General features: G+C 39.1%; 1 protein-coding gene across 9 annotated transcripts in view; it reads right to left on the bottom strand.

Moving 5' to 3' along the window:
- Window positions 1-13121, bottom strand: part of IPCEF1 (interaction protein for cytohesin exchange factors 1) — a 185324-nt gene that overhangs the window by 134181 nt on the left and 38022 nt on the right. For 4 of the 9 annotated variants that reach the window (XM_042987370.1, XM_042987366.1, XM_042987363.1 and 1 more), the window contains exon 3: window positions 6313-6433. The exons of the other annotated variants lie outside the window; for them this stretch is intronic. The gene's annotated coding sequence lies outside the window, so the exon portion shown is untranslated. The remainder of the gene's footprint in view (window positions 1-6312; window positions 6434-13121) is intronic. 9 annotated transcript variants of the gene reach the window in all.

Raw genomic sequence — 13121 nt, forward strand, 5'->3', positions numbered from 1 at the left:
ACTATTAATTTCATTACACACTGTATCATCGCTATGGACTGAATTGAGTTCCCCTCAAAATTCATAGTTTAAAGCTCTAAGCCCCCAGTATGAAGATGTTTTGAGATGGGCCTTTCAGAGGTAATTGGGTCACAAGCGTGTAGACCTCATAATGGGCTTAGTCCTCCTAGAGAAGAAGAGACAAGAGAGCACACTCTCTCCTCCCTAGGAAGACAAAGCAGCAAGATGGCCATCTGCAAGCTGGATAGAGAGGTGTCACCAGAACCTGACCATCTGGGCACCCTGATCTAGGACGTCCCACCTCCAGAACTGTGAGAAATAAATGTCTGTTGTTTAGGCGATTTAGTCTATGGTTTTTCGCTATAGCCACTCAAGCTGACTATGACAGTCATTATGAGACAAGGTCTATGGAAGAAATTTCTCTTTAGTTTCAGTAGCCAGAAAGTGGGGCATCTCATTTTATTTTACAGGAGATGTGATCATGAGTCTATAACTAATTGTCTCTTACCCTTTGAATTGCTTATCATGGAACTTAGAATCAATATGTCATTGTACTCTAGTACAAAGATCTAGAGCCTTCCCACATACACTTTCCCACCTTAACTTCCCTGGGAGACACCTCTTAACTTTTCACACAAACTTTTCTTCTGTTCCTTCTCTCTCATCCACTTACTGGTAATCGTATTCTATTTTGCTGTATGCATTTATGGAAGCTGCCTCAAATCCTTTAACAAACAAGGCAGATTGTAAGGGAGAATAGGATTGAATAAATGAATGAAGGCATTTCCATTTGAGAAGTAAAAAAACCAAACGTTCAGTACTGCATTTGGAATTATATAAAAATATTTACTTGAAGAAATTTAATTTATCTCAGCCATGCTCATAAACCTATGAAAAGGATTGACGTGGTCCAGGGGTTTTTATCTTGGGGCTTGTAGACCCTCCATAGGATCCGTGGACAGAACTCAGGGAGTCTATACACTTAGATGGGGAAACTGATCTTCAGTTTCACTGATCCCTCAGTGAAATTGAACATTTCCTTCAAATATAAATATTGGCAACAAACCACGGAAGTATTAGCAGTATCTGTGAATTTGTTTCCGGTAGAAATCCCAGGTGTCCCCATCGCCCATGTGGGTTGTTGCAGCTCTCTGAAAATATCACTTACACTCATCATCGCCTTCAAATGTCACTAGACGTGCTGTTAGATCACGTTAATTAATGCATTGGTAAAGACACACATATTATTACTATATCACAATTTTTTTTGTAATCATATTTTTATATATTTGGTTTCCTTGTAACTCTTTGTATTTTGCTTCATACATTTAAATACAGTACTCTGAGAAGGGGTCCATAGGCCTCCTAAGACGACCAAGGGTGTCCAGGGTATAAAAGAATTTAAAACTGACAAACACAAACTGTATTTAGGTAGCATCTTTACAGAATGTGTGCAGATACCTCACTGAGATCTGTGCCATAATTAGGGAATGCTGGTTTCCCTTGATTGGAAAACAGCGACATCGTTTTTTCAGTAAAAGGGAATAGTAGAAGTTGCCTGGGTCTTCCTATTCCCTTGACAAGATAAGGTCAGAGTCAGCCCCCCTTTTTTTAGGTCTGCACTTGCAACTTCTGAAAAAACATTTAACAGCTCTGTGAAACTTTGGGTCAGCATTTCAGTTGCTAAGAGAGAAAAAAAACAATTGATTTAACATTTAAAACCTCTACTAAGAAGCAGTACCTTTGACTCAATCATGTAAAGACTCATTATCTATTTTGCAAATTACCTGAGGCCCTTCCTTTCATTTTTTTTCCTCCCTTGCATGTCAACCTTCTTTTGAATTTTTACCAGACATCTTGGCACTTTTAGCACAATTGGAATAGGGCAAGAATAAGGAAGTAAAACAAAAGGCTGTCAGTAGGATTACTTAACACACACTTCAGAATTATTTTTAGTTACTGTTGTGACATTCACAATGAGGTACAAAGAAGTATGCGTGTCTGTGTGGGTTTGTTGAGGGGAAGGGTATACATGTGGTAAGACCACCCCCAAAAGGCCATGGGCAAAGGCCTTTGCCCCCACTTCCCATGTCCATGGATCTAAGATCATTAAGGGATTATGGACCAATTAGGGAAATTCCCCCTCCCCACCACACTGCAACTCCATCAGGAACCCAGAGTAAGGAGGTATGGTGGATCTGGGGGACAGTGGAGTTTCTTCCTCTCTCCTCTGGGCCATCAGAAGGATATTATCCATGGGCCACCTGCCCTATTCCAGTGAAAGATGTAGTTGGAAATTGGAGTTTATAAATAAATAAGGCACCCGATTATCTAAAATCCTCTGAGTATACATCACTTTGTGTAACTGATCAGGTTTTCAGACGGCTGACTTCTTATCCTTTCCAGCAACACCTTTTTCATGTTAGTTATCTTAGACAACTGAATGTATTATAAATGTACTGTATACCCTCTACATACTTGGAAAAGTAGCCTGAAATTAGCTTAATCTTATACTAATGACTCAGGGTCAACACTGAGAACATCTGCTTTCTTACATGAGCATATTACAAGGGTAATTTCCTTATCATTTCCAGGATCTATACAGGGGTCTTTGACCATTATCTGAACTGATGCTGAGATCTTTACATTCTTGAAGCTGCTTCTTCTATTTTTGTCTAATGCTTTCTTGTCAGACATTACTTTTACCCTCAAAGTCGATTTGGAAACCAGATACGCTATGATGAATAGATAGAGGGCTTGAGCATTTTGAATTGAATAAAAAGTACAATACATGAGATGTGTTTGTTGTTTATGACATCTATTTGAGTATTCACAGAGTTTCACTTATTTGCTGATTCCTCGATGAGAGCTAGATGTGTGAGATTGTAGCATAACTTCCAAATAAGTGAGATTCAATACTACTTGCTTTTCTGTGAAAATCACCCAGAGAGGTCTCATTGTTCCAGATACTTGTCTCTATACGAACTCAAAACAAAGCTTATCCTGGTTTCTGACTGACAGCAAGCTTCTGTTGTTGAGTTAGCATCCTGAATTCAGTAACTGAAACATTTACAGACCTTGACAACCCAAACCACCAGGTCCCAGTGTCTGAAATCTCTGAGTCATATCCACATTTTCACAGAGGCAGCAAAACCAAGTGTTCCCACTTCCTCTTTCACCTGAGCTTTTATTTGTCTCATTTAGTTGTAACCACACAATGTGGTGGAAATGCTGTGGACATATATTGAGATCCTGCTTCTGCCTCCAACTAGCTATGGAGCTTTGTGGAAACCAGTTTTTCTCAAGTCGCAGTGTTTTCATCTGTAAAGTGAATATAATATAACTTGGGACCCACAGTGCTTGTGAGGATGAAATGACATAATTTCCAAACATTTACCCAGGTAGTGTCAGGCATTTAAGTATATGCATAAGCACTATTTGTTTCCTATCCTTTGCCATGTTCCTTTACTTTCCCGTTTATTGACTTTGTGGCGCCCAGATAGATAGATGGCCTTCAAAATACATAGTTCTTATCTTCAGTAACTCTTCCTGAGTCCCCATCAGATTTTGAATATAGCTGTATGAGAGCGCTTTTCACGGTGTCTTATGAACATGTGCATGAACATGCCTGTCAACCCTCAGACCAGGAGTTTCTAGAAGGGAGGGTTGGCATCCCATGCACCATTGTATTCCCAACTCTTAGCCCATTACCTAGGACATCTGCAAACATTTAACAGATAAGTAAAAGCATGAATCACTATTTAGATATCTTGACTAAAAGTTTGCATATATTAGGAGATTCCTAGTCTGGTATCATAAAATTTGGATCAGAAGCCAGAGGTCCTGAAAAACGGGAAGCAAAGATGACCAAATCCATAGACGTGACCTACCCATGGCTTTCCACTGACCTCCTACCACCACACCTGGTTCATAACATTAACCTGGGAAATTTCCAATCATATCTTCAATTTAGGAAAGGAAACAAATCTTCATCTGCATTTCTAGACAGAGTCAGTCTGCTATGCCTAAAATAGTCTGTCTATTTTAAATCATAGGAAAATAAGTAAGAAGGCTGGTGCCTCCGGCTGTCCACTCAGCTCTCTCTATATCAATGTTTATTCAGCCAGGTGTCTTTCTTAGGAAAGGAAAAAAAAGCTGCAGCTAAACAGCCTGGTTCATCACACTTGCCTTGCAGTTTAGACCTCCCTTCTCCTTCACCCCCGTGGTAATTTTCTCCTGTGCATTCCTCTCCAGGAATTTTTCCATTTCCACGATAATCACTAGGCTCACCTATCTTTATGCTTCTCTCTAAATTTCTGCCTTCTGCCTCTTTCTGCGAGTGTCCATCCTATATATACTTATCAGAATAATCTTTCACAAAAATGACATCTCACTGGTTTAAAAAAATCAATAACAGTTCTCTACCTCTAGCTTTCCTTTGCAACCAATGGAATCACCCCCAACTTCCTTCTTCCCCCTTGTGAAGGACTCTTATGGTCTACCTGACTCTTGTGATCTAATTCTAGGAAACTCTCCATGGAAGTAAAATTAGCCCCATCGGTGCTTGTTTTCTCATATTTTATAATATTTTAGTATATACTATATCTTTATTGAGAACCCCCTTCCTTACCTTCTCAATTCCTTAAAATTCCTTCAATTCCTTAAAACCATAACATTTTAGAGTAAAAAAATAAAAGGCCTTCAGTTACTGTCCAACAGTGCAGCGCAATCCCCCCCCCCTTTTTTTTGCAGTCAAGAAACTAACACCCAAAGATGGTTTGTGACGTCCATCTGTCAGAAAGCTCTCAGGATCAACACGCCAAACTTTATCAGCTCCTCTGAGGAAAGCACTTACATGGCAAGAAAGAGGCAGGGGGATGAATACTATGGGACACCCACCAGCTCTATTCTAAGCACTTTCACATGTGCTTATGTGATCCTCACAATGAACCCATTTTATGTGAGACAAATCTGAAGCTTGGAAAGGTCAAACAGTGAGGGGAAGAAGATGATGGTAGAGTAGGAAGACAGGCTCATCTCACCCCAAGAACACAAGGTAACTTTCACATCATCCTAAAGACCCCGGAAATTGACCTGCAGACTGACAGAACAAGCTCCACAACTAACAGGAGAGAAGAGGCCACATCAAAGAAGGGAGGGAGTGTGGATACATGGTTTAGGGGAAAAATGGATTGCAGGTGCTGTGGAGGGGAGGGAGCCATGATCATGAAGAAGGGCACGAGAGAGAGAAAGAGAGAGAGAGAGAAGGACACAGGGAAATGCACAAGGAAAATATTTCCTCAAAGCCACTGGCTTAGAAAACGAGACAGACTAAATTTCATGAGTTCTTGCAATCAGTGAGGCTTACAGCCTGGAGTTTTAAAGGTCAGGAGGCTTGGTTGGCATACAGCCCAGAAGGCACTGCACTGCTAGAGAGAGGCCAGGCAAAAAACCCAGGGGCAGACAGCATGGAAAGGGCAGATCTGAAGAAGGCCTGGGTACACAGGAGGAGAATATTCACTCTTCTCCACGTATGTCCCTAAGAAGCAATGTTTGTGAAGGTGACTTTCTGGGAACAAAGGAAATAGATGGCACCATTTCTCTTTCTGGCCCCTCAGTGTAAACACAGACCCACCTGCAAGAAGCAGTACAGCACCAATCCTGGCTGCCTAACTTGCTTACACCACGCCCAAGCCCCCGTACTCTGCTAGGACTGCCCTCCTCAGACAAGCTGGCTTCAGTCCGAGTGCCGCAGGCTTCTCCCCCATGAGACCAGCACAAACCTCTGCCTACACCACATATCCCAACCAGAGAGTTCTGCAGGGCCTCAGTTCTGGTGGAGTTGCTATCAGGTCTCATTTCACAAGCAGACCACAGCACACCTAATTAAAACTCACCACATTCAGGTCAGGGACCAAACACTGCCCTCAGCAGGCAAAGAGAGCCTCTGCAGACAACTGGCCTGAAGGAGAGAGGAGCCAAAACACAATAGCAGAGCGCATGTAGCACACACCAGAGATACTCCCTGAAGCACCAAGCCCTGGGAACTACTTGACCTCTTCTTCATAAGGCCATTACTTTCCGGAGCAGGAGAGATAACTGGCTTTTCTACCACACAGTAGAAGGTAGAGACTTAGACAAAATGTCAAGATGGAGCAATTTATCCCAAATGAAAGAACAAGATAAGGCCATGGTCAGAGACCTAAGCAAAACAAATATAAATAACATGCCTGATGGAGAACTTAAAGCAATAATCATAAGAATACTCACTGGGCTTGAGAAAAGAATAGAAGACATCAGTGAGACCCTTACCACAGTGATAGAAGAGTTAAAAGAGATTCAGTCAACGATGGAGGATGCAATAAACAAGATTGGAAGCATGCTTGATGCAATGAACAGTAGGCTGGATAAAGCAGAGGAATGAATTTGTGACCTAGAAGACAAAATAATGAAAAATAATGATGCTGAACAAAAGAGAGAAAGAAGAATTATGCGACACAAGAATAGACTTAGGGAATTCAGTGACTCCATCAAACACAATGACATTCGTATTACAGGAGTCCCAGAAGAGGAGAGAGTAAAGGGGGAAGAATATTTATTTCAAGAAATAATAGCAGAAAACTTCCCTAATCTGGGGGAGGAAACAGATATCCAGATCCAGGAGGCACAGAGAACACCCATCAAAATCAACAAAGCAGCCCAACACCAAGTCATATTGCAATTAAATTTGCAAAATTTAATGATAAAGAAAAATTCTTAAAAGCAGAAAGACAAAAGAAGTCCTTAACTTATAAGGGAAAAGCCATAAGACTAGCTGGAGATTTCTCAACAGAAACTTGACAAACCAGAAGGGAGTGGCATGATATATTCAAAGTGCTAAAGGGGAAAAAGCTGCAACGAAGAATACTCTATCCAACAAGGCTATCATTCAGAATAGAAGGAGAGATAAAGAGTTTTCCAGACAAATAAAAACTAAAGGAGTTCATGACCACTAAACCAGACCTGCAAGAAATATTAAAGGGGACTCTTTTGTTTTGTTTTGGTTTTTTGTTTTGTTTTGTTTTTAAAGAGAACTCTTTGAATGCAAAGGAGAGACCAAAAATGACAAAGACAAAAAAAGAGAAAATTTCCAGAAGCAATGACAAAACAAGTAATAAAATGCCACTAAATACCTATCAATAATTATTTTGAATGTAATTGAACTAAATGCTCCAGTCAAAAGACTTAGGTTCAGAATAAATTGAAAACAATGCCCATCAATATGCTGCCTACAAGAGATTCATTTTAGACCTAAAGACACTTGCAGATTGAAAGTGAGGGCAGGAGCACCTGGTGGTTCAGTCAGTTAAGCAATCAACTCTTGATTTTGGCTCAGGTCATGGTCTCTCAATTAGTGAGATCAAGTCCCACATCTGGCTCTGTGCTAAAGTGGTAGGATGGAGATACGTCTATCATGCAAGTGGATGTCAAAAGAAATCCTGAGTAGCAATACTTAGATCAGACAAACTTGACTTCAAAACAAAGACTGTACAAAGAGAGAAAGAAGGGTGTTATATAATCATAAAGGAGACAACTCAACAAGAATATCTAACAACTGTAAATATTTATGCACATAAAATGAGAACACCCAAATACATTAAAAAAGTAATAACAAACATAAAGGAACTAATTGTTAATAAAACAATAGTAGTAGGGGACGTTAACATCCCAATCACAAAATAGAATAATGAAATAATAAAGATTAGAGCAGAGTTAAATGTTATAAAAACTAAAATAAACTATCGAACAGATCAATGAAACCAGAGCTTGTTCTTTGGAAAAAACTAATAAAATTGATAAACCTCTGGCCAGATATATCAAAAAGAAAATAGAAAGGACCAAAATAAATAAAATCACCAATGAGAAAGGAAAAATAACAACCAACACCACAGAAATACAAACAATTATAAAAGTATATTATAAAAAGTTATATGCCAACAAATTAGACAACATGGAAGAAATGGATAAATTCCTACAAACATGTAAACATATAAACTATATGCTCAACATCACTCATCATCAGAGAAATACAAATCAATATTATAAGATATCACCTCACACCTGTCAGAATGGCTAAAATCAACAATACAAGAAACAACAGGCGTTGGCAAGGACGTAGAGAAAGGGGAACCCTCTTGCACTGGGAATGGGAATGCAAACTCATACAGCCACTGTGGAAAACAGTATGGAGTTTCCTCAAAAAGTTAAAAATATAACTATCCTAAGATCCAGCAATTTTATATGTCCATCAACTGATGAATGGATAAGGAAGATGTGTATCTATATATATATATATACCCATGTGTATATACACCACATCTTCCTTATCCATTCATCAGTTGATGGACATGTAAAATATACATATAGATAATATATACATGATAGGTAGAGATAATATATATACCTATATATACATATAGATCATATATAACATGCAAAATATATATATAGATGTGGTATATATACACATGTGTGTATGTATACACACACACACACACACAGACACACACACACACAGGAATATTACTCAGCCATCAAAAAGAATGAAATCTTTCCATTGGCAAGATGGATGGAGGTAGAGTGCATTATGCTAAGCAAAATAAGTCAGTCAGAGAAAGACAAATACCAGGGCGCCCGGGTGGCTCACTTGGTTAAGCGCCTGACTCTTGGTTTCAGCTCAAGTCATGATCTCATGATTCATGGGTTGGAGTCCCTCGTGGGGCTCTGTGCTGACGGTACAGGGCCTGCTTAGGATTCTCTCTCTCTCTGTCCCTCTCTCTCTCTCTAAGGAAATAAATAAACATTTTTAAAAAGAGAGAAAGACAAATACCACATGATTTCACTCATGTGGAATTTAAGAAACAAAACAAATGAACAAAGAAAAATGAAGACCAAAAAAAAGACTCTTAAATATAATTAACAAACTGGTTGCCAGAGGAGAGGTGGCTGGGGGGATGGGTGAAGTAGGTAAAGGGGATTAGGAGTACACTTATTGTGAGGAGCACTGAATCATGTGTAGAACTATTGAATCACTTCATCGTACACCTGAAATTAATATAACACTGTATGCTAATTGTACTTGAATTTAAACAAAAGAAGTAAGGATGGTGATTGTGGAAAGAAGTAACAACAGAGTGAGAAGGGGCCAAATATATGATAAATGTGCCTTATTCCTTTCTGAAAAAAATAATTTTTTTGAGAGAGAGAGAAAGAGAGAGAGTATGCACACGTGTGAGCCAGGGAGGGGCAGAGGGAGAAAGAGAGAATCCCAAGTGGGCTCCACCCCCTGCACAGAGCCCATCGCAGGGCTTGATCCTATGACCCTGGGATCACGACCTGAGCTGAAATCAAGAGTCAGGTGCTCAACCAACTGAGCCACCCAGGCACCCCTCCTTTCGGAAATATATTAATGATTGTCCAAAATTTAAAATGTTACCACTTAATTCATTTTTTAAAAAACTGAACCAGAAATCAGCCTCACACTTCATATTAATTTCAGATTTCCTGAGAAAAGACAGTAAAAGAATTATAAATACACCGGCCATATTGCAATACAGAGGATGGTAATGTGCACTTTTAATTTCTACATTATCCAGAAGGCTGTAATATTTTGAATGCTTTAATGTGTTGTCAGTCTTACAGGATGAGAATTCTTCTCAGTTTAAGATTAGTTGTGATATATGCAACCCAGGAACACAGGCCATTAAAAATGGGTGATATAGTCCTTCATGGCTCTCATTTTAGAAGTGTAAACATGTACATTTATTTTTTTTAAATAAGGAAATCCCTTACAAGTATGTCAAACCATCTTAGATGAGGGAAGTTTTGTAAAGCGACATATGGGGAAGAAGATTAATGCATGCTAAAACATACTGTCTCTTCCAAGTGGTATGATTTTCAAAAAGAATAACTAACATTTATTAAATATTATGTATCTAGGGTTCTCTTCCTATTTTCCAAAAATCTGTCAAGTAACCCTCCCTCAGCTCTCTGACTCTATCAAAATACCCAGAACTCCGAGCTCTTATTGATACCAAAAATTTGTATTTATTGGTGTGTTCTATGGAAAACAGTATGGAGGTTCCTCATAAAATTAAAAATACACCTACCTTATGATTCAGTAATCCTACACTGGGTATTTATCTGAATGAAATGAGACATTAACTAGAAAAGATTTCTGTACCACTATGTTCATTGCAACATTATTTACAATAGCCAAGACCTAAGTGTCCATTGATTGATGAATGGATAAAGAAAATATGGGGCACACACATGCACACACATTCATGTGTGTGCGCACACACACACACACACACACACACACACAAATGGAATATTAGCCAATCATAAAAAAGAAGAAAATCCTGTCATATATGACAACAAAAATAGGCTTCAAAGGCATTTTGCTAAGTGAAATTAAGTAAGACAGAGAAAGACAAATACAATATGATCTCATTTATGTATGTAATCTTTGAAAAGGAACAAAAACAAAAACCAAAACCAAGCTCACAGATAAGAACAGGTGGGTGGTTGCCAGAGCTGGTGGGGGGAGGGGTGGCAAGATGGGTGAAAGTGGTCAAAAGATAACAAACTTCCATTTATACTATGAATAAGTTCTTGGAATGTGATGTACAGCATGGTGACCATAAGTAATAATCCTGTACTGAATATTTGACAGTTGCTAAGAGTAGATCTTAAAAGGTTTCATCACAAGAAAAAAAATTTGTAACTCTGTGTGGTGATAAATGTTAGCCAGATTTACTGCGGAGATCATTTTGCAATATATATACCAAATCATTATGTTATACACCTGAAACTAATACACTATTATGTCCATTATATGCCAGTATTAAAAATGAAGATAAAAAATCGACCACCTTTAGAATTTTTATTTTAATCTTTCGCTACCGGTTTATGGGTCTTCCTTGAATGCATTGAAAATATGATGAAGCTGCTGACCTTCTCCTGGAAAATGCAAAATAAAAACAATACAAGATTAATGTCTGCTTCCCCCCACACACACTGTGTGTTGACAGGAATCATATTTGTTTTGTTTCATCAGTTCATCCCCATTACATAACAGGAGCTCAGGACATGTGCCTAATGACTTCTTGACTGACAGAAGAAAACAACAGTTTTCTACCTGCGCTTGCAACTGATCCTTCCTTCTTCCATCTCTCACTCAGCCATCTCACCTTCTATGTCCCAGAGGAGTGAGGACCATTCTTAATTCTCGCTGCCTTTCTTGTCCTATATGAAGACCAATCCCTACACCATGTTTGGGGGCCACCCCCTCCCAGTCCTTCAAAGAAAGCACATTTATCGCCCCTTCTATCTCTTGTATCTTCAGAGAATCCCTTTCTCTTTTCTTTCCTCTCAGTGCACAACAAGTTTTAAATCCCTCCTACCTCTAAAAAAAATCCCTCCTGCGAAAGCCCTACTCTTAGTCACTGCTTGTTTTTTAACCTCCACTCAAGGTGCTTGAGAGAAATTTCCTTTTACCGCTCTAGTTCTCACCAGGCACTTGGTTCTCAAACCCTGCAAGTGAACCTCAGGCACAGCTGTATCAGAATACTCACATCAAAACTGGCAGGCATTTTTTTGCTGCATTCAGTGGGCACTTTTCAACTTTCTTGCTCACCTTTCTTACTAACCTCCCCACAGCACAGGATGCTGTCTCAATATTTTCCTCTCTTGGCTCTCAGGACTCCCACTCTTCTTTCTACCTCCCTGTCATCTCTCCTCAGACTCCTTATTCTCCCTTGTCTCCTCTCACCTCTTAAATACTGGTGTTCCCGAGGGCCCTGTTCATGTGCTTTCCTTCTCATATTACATTTTTATTTAACTGTCACCAATGCCAATGGATTACAAATCCATATTTCAAGCTAGAGTCACATTCCGAGCTCCTCAGATGTCTATCAGATTGCCCATTGGCACCCCACATTCCCAAGTACTATATAGTTTCCTAAATGCGCAAAACAAGGAATTTACCATCTTTGGTTTTTTTTTCATTTTTAACGTTTTATTTTATTTTTTGAGAGACAAGGAAAGACACAGTACAATCAGAGGAGCAGCAGAGAGAGAGGGAGACCCAGAATCCAAAGCAGACTCCAGGCTCCGAGCTGTCAGCACAGAGCCTGATGTGAGGCTTGAACCCATGAGTGCAAAGTCATGACCTGAGCCAAAGCTGGACCCAGGTACCCCGAACTTATCATCTTTCTTTTAAAAATGTGCTCTCCATTCTCACCTTGATGAATGGCACTACCCATCTCCTCTGTCCTCCAGTCTAATATCTACTTATATTCTCTATTTTCACATTATCAATAAATGAATTACTGTATTAACTTGTAAATATAAAAAATAACTTATTATTCAACTACATTGTGAAAAATTATATCTAAAGTATTTTTAAGTTATATTTTTATTTACTTTATGACAACAAATCAATGCTACACATATGTCTTAGAGAACCTAAGAAATAGATGGAAAGTATTTCTGATTAATGCTACATAAATTAGGCTTCCAAGATGCTTTAAGGGGCTTGAGAAGTCAATTCTAGTGAACACTTGAAACGTTTTCCTTTGTTATTTGTCTATACTATTGTATCAGTTAAGCAGAGATATTTTTAGTTCACTCTAGTACTTGTTAGCCCTATCTTTGTTCCAATTAATAAGGCTTTTCTGAATTATTATTTAAGCAAATACATTCCAAAATGATGTGTAACTGGACCCACGCACATATAAAAGAGGCAGAAAGCCCTAAGGAGCTGAAACTCCGTCTTCTGTTCCTGTTTCTGACTCTGCTCCACAGATGGGCCTCTGCCATGTCACCCTGACATTTCCTCTGACTTTAAGAAGGAAGCTTACCTCACTCCGTGGCTTATAATCATGTCACTTACACTTGAGTTCTCTTTCTAGTTGACCTGATTTTATTTTTATCATAAAAACATATAGATGCAGAAACTGAGCAGAGTCAAGGGAACCTGCTTAAGGTGATGACGGCAGAAAAATTAAATCAGGCATTATGACCCTGTGCCCAACAGATCTTCCAAAAGAATGTCCAGCAGACTGGAAAGGTGAATG

The sequence above is a fragment of the Panthera tigris genome, chromosome B2, assembly GCF_018350195.1.
Source record: "Panthera tigris isolate Pti1 chromosome B2, P.tigris_Pti1_mat1.1, whole genome shotgun sequence".
Lineage (NCBI taxonomy): Eukaryota > Metazoa > Chordata > Mammalia > Carnivora > Felidae > Panthera > Panthera tigris.